This window comes from Elephas maximus, chromosome X (assembly GCF_024166365.1).
Source record: "Elephas maximus indicus isolate mEleMax1 chromosome X, mEleMax1 primary haplotype, whole genome shotgun sequence".
NCBI lineage: Eukaryota > Metazoa > Chordata > Mammalia > Proboscidea > Elephantidae > Elephas > Elephas maximus.
Genome location: NC_064846.1, coordinates 147,752,177 through 147,756,563, shown reverse-complemented (window position 1 = coordinate 147,756,563; position 4,387 = coordinate 147,752,177). Strand labels below are relative to the sequence as shown.

The following is a 4,387-nucleotide window of genomic DNA, read 5'->3' as shown; positions in this document are numbered from 1 at the left end:
AGATCCAAGGATTTTCAATTTGTTTTACAGAATACAAAACTCTTACTCCCAAATCAAGCAACAAAACAGCAATAAATGCATAAGGATGAATTTAGATTCTGAATCTTAATAAACCTTCAATTAAAAAGAACAACATTTGAAAAATACAAAAAACGAACTAAATCTACAAGCCACTCAAGTATAACAGGAACACAAGAAGACATACATGTGCTCCCTCCAGCCCCACCTTGCCTTCACTAATTAGAAGATTAACAGCCATTTTCAACAACAAAGTGAAGAATCTCCACCAGATTCCTCTAGGGGTGGGAGGACCTGCCGGAATTCACCCTGAAAGGGGCCCTTGCCCTGGCATTAGGACCGGCCCAGGCCCATTCTCTGCCTGCGGCTCTCTCTTCTTCAATCTCCAAATTTCTTCATACACGGCTTGGAAGGCACCGGGGTCGGTAGCACTGATCTTGGCCAAAAACTCCAGGACTTTTTCTTGTTGGCTTCAGTGTGGGCTCTGGGACCCCACAGGAATTCGTAGCATGGAGGATCACTGTTGGGCACCTGCCGGTACTCCAGGTACTTTTCCTGCACCAAATCTTTGGTGATGAGCTTCCTGGGCTCCCCAAACATGAAGTGCCTCTTCCCATCGTAGATCCCCAGCACATTCAGGAATGCCCACATCTCCTCCTCGGTGGCCCAGTTGCCATTCCCGTAGATCATGCCCAGGAGAGGCATCAGGAGCCCATTCTTGGGAAACCCCCTGCTACCAATAAAATTCTCTTCCTTGCTGATCTCCAATTTGCTGACAAGGGCATAGGATTGACCTTTGGAGTCGACTTCCTTCAGCTCAAGCCCAAAGACCACCTCCAGGTGCACAGAGGCTCTCCTCAGGATGTCAGGGAAGTGCTCCTTGTACCTTTTGTTGATGATCTTCATCATTTCTGCCTTCGTAATGGGCTCTTTCATTTTATACTTGTACAGCAGGAGCTGCAACAACATGCTCACCCTCCTGGTTACAGGGTCTCTTTGAGACCTCTCAGTGGGGGCTGGGGCCGCAGAGGAACTTGGACCTCCCTCATCTTGGCCCTCGGCCCCTCCAGCAGCTCTTGTGCCCGAAGCACCAGCAGCAGCAGTGGTGATGGGCGGGATGCTGTGAGGCCCCTGGGGAACGGCAGCAGCAGGGGAGCTCGGGGGAGACCCCCCAAAAGGAGGAGAGGAAGAGGACGAGGACCCTTCTTCCTCTGCTGCAGTGGCCTGAGCACCATCGGCACTGTGGGTGTCACCTTGGGTCTGGCGACGTTTCTCACGGGCACGGAGCTTACTCTTGTGACCACGAGGCATGATGACTCTGCTCAAGGACAGTAGGCAGAAGTGTAAGGAGGGCAGGTGATGTGGGCCTACTGGAGGAGGAAAGCTGAGAGGTTGTGCACCCCTGCAGCAGACAGATACCTCCTTGGCTTTAACAAATGCTGCCTTTGCAGGATTCTTGGAGGGTACTGCTCTAGGATCCCACAAGGCTCGTACTGTCCTAGTCAGGACCCTGTAGAGGAAATTAGAGGAAGGTTTATGCTGTAGATTGCCAGCCCTTCTTGGGGTATACTGAGGTGACAGCAGGGCGTGGCACTACAGACTCTGTACTGGGTTATTTGGGGCTCTTCTAAGTTCACTATTAGGGCCATCCTTTCACCTGCTGGCAGGGCCAGGGCTTATCTCCTGCGCTACTATAACTGGACACCTCAAATCCCTCTGGGACTCACAAGCAGGAACTAAAGGAGCAGCTCAGCCACCACTCCTGGCAGGTTGTCTCAGTGATGACAGCATGGTGGGGCCCATTCTGACTGGGGTTCCTTGGAGGCCTCAGTCCTCCACCAGGTTCTTACCATGGCTGCCCCCTTTCACCAGGTTCCTCACCTCCCTGAGATACCCTGGGAGTTAGTGACTGCAACTCACCACGTCACCATACCCAGGTCCTCCAGGTCCGAAAGCAGTGCTGGGGCACTACATTTCCCCCTCATTTCTGGCAGGAGTCTCCTCATCATAAGTATGTATCCTCACCTTGACTCCTACTAGGGACCAAGTCTCCTGCCTCAGCTGAATAAACCTCTCCATTAGTCCAAGGACTTCATGTCCCTGAGACCATGTGCCCCTAGGAACAAAGGGGTACCTCAGCCTGACACCTCTGACCGTGGCTCTCCTGGGGCAAGAGCAGTGGGAGGCTTTGCTGCATCCTCCTCTCTTCTTGTGGGAGGGGAGAAGCGGGATTAATTCCCTATTGCCTTCTAAAGGATTTTTACCTTGACTCCCACCAGTTTCTGGGATCCCTCTATCTCCTGAATTGGGGCTTAAAGTAAGGCGCTCATCTCCCTCAGACACTCCAGGCAGAAGTCAAGAGTCACCTGAACTTGCCAGATATTTCCTGGGATTCCAGGGCTAATGGCATTAGCAAATCCCACTGCAATCCTCCCCATTTTGGGTTGAGCGGTCCCAGTACCTCAGTCATGTCTTCCCTTCACTCTGCACTGTTCCTGGAACCCCACCCTCTGCTGTCATGAGGCCACATCCCACAGACCAAAAACCACACCTTCCTGAAACTTCAGAGTTGGAAGTCAGAGTGACCCATATCCTTTGCAGGCTGTTTTGGGAATCCTAGGGCTGGCCAGGGCAGTGGGGGTCACCTGATCCCAGAGTTCTCAATTGGTGATCCCTTCATTCCTTACTCAGGCTTCTGAAGTTGCTTCCGGGTAGGACCTGGGATTCCTCCCTCTACTAACGTGAGTCTACCTGAAACCAGGGGTGGGATTTCTGGCTAAATCCAAGGCCCTAACCTCCCTAGAGGGAAGTTGGGGTGCCGAACTACCCGTGCCCGTGGGCTCCCAGAGCGGAGAGTAAGGTTGGGCTCTGGGTGGCCCCTCCGTTGCGGGGAGGCCTCCTCATTAGCACTAAGGGTCCTCGCTTCACCTCCTAGTTAGGGTCTAGGTTTCCTCTCTCCTGAGAACTGGGGTGCTTCCTTGGACCAAGGCCTGCCCATCCCTATGACTCTCCAGGCCAACGTCGGCCTGGTAGCCTTGTGGGTGGCGGTTGGGGGCGAGACATGGTGCTACCTCCTCTGTTCTAGGTTAGGTGGTCCCCTTAGCTCACATTCAGGGTCCTCACCTGGTCTTTCTACCAGTCCTGAGACTCCACCCTCCTCTGATGATGAGGGGCGCCCCTCAGATCACTGGCCGCAACTTTCTGGCACTTCCTGTGCTCAAGACAGGACGCCAGCATACGTCACATCCGGCCAAGGATGCTGGGGCCCTCTAAGGGCCAAGGCTGTTGCGGGGCCTCCAAGGGCCGACAGCAAGGGTGGGACAGCTGAGAGCCCACTGTGCAGACTTGAGTGGTCCCTTTGTGCTCAACTGAGGGTCCTCACCTTGATACCTATCCGAGTCTGGGGATTCTGCCTATACAGATCTGAGTCACAGATTGAGAACAAGACCCTCACCTCTTAGAGACTCTAGAGGGGGCAGTCAGGGCATGCCTCACGCTACCCCTTCCTGGGGCCTCACAGGCATACCCTCTGGGTTGGTGCTCTGAGAAGACCCTCTTTTGGGGGTAGGTCGCCTCTTTAGCACGCAGGGTCCACACCTTACTCCAGTTAGGGACAAGACTCCACCCTGTGCATAACGGGGGCTGCCCCTTTAGACCAAAGCCTTCCCTCCCTGACACCCGTAGTGCTGAAATGAGGGGGCACTTCAGGCTGATAACACTGCCTGGTGCTTTCCAGGATCAGAACAGGGACTGAGCCCTGTAGGGGTCTTTCTCTTGTTGGGGTTCTCCTCAAAACACACAGGGTCTTCACTATGACTCCTGTTAGGTCCTAAGTCTATTCCTGCTCGAGAATCATGACTGCTCTCCCTTCCTCCCCCCATTAGACCAAAGCCCTTGCCACACAGAAACCCTACAGGAGGAAATAAAGGGGCGCCTCAGACAGACAGCTTTGCCAGGCCTCACAGAGCTATGAACAGGGGTGGCACTCTGTGAAGAGACCTTTATTTTGTGGATCCCTTCAAAAAAAAAAAAGCTTTTTTTTTTTTCATAAGAGGAAGGATCCTTATCCTACCTCCTACGGCCTAGGTGTACTCCCTCTGCAGAACTAGGGCCAACTGAATTGTACCAAGGACCTGACACAATCTCTGCATAGCCATTTCTGGGAAGGAAATGAAGGTAGTGCTTAGTCTGATAGCTCTGAGCTTTGCATCCCAACTCAGACAGCAGCGGGGGAAGGGACTTTGTGGGGACTTCTCTATTCTGGGGTTGATGGTTCCCTCATTCCTCTGTCAGGGTCCTCACCTCAACACCCCATCAGTTCTGAGAATCTACCCTCTACTTCCTGAAGATCCTCTCTGATCAAGGTCAC

At 53.2% G+C, this 4,387-nt stretch overlaps 1 pseudogene; it reads right to left on the bottom strand.

Moving 5' to 3' along the window:
- Window positions 1-296: 296 nt before the first annotated feature.
- LOC126068846 (melanoma-associated antigen B4-like) lies at window positions 297-1,329 on the bottom strand (annotated as a pseudogene).
- Window positions 1,330-4,387: the final 3,058 nt, after the last annotated feature.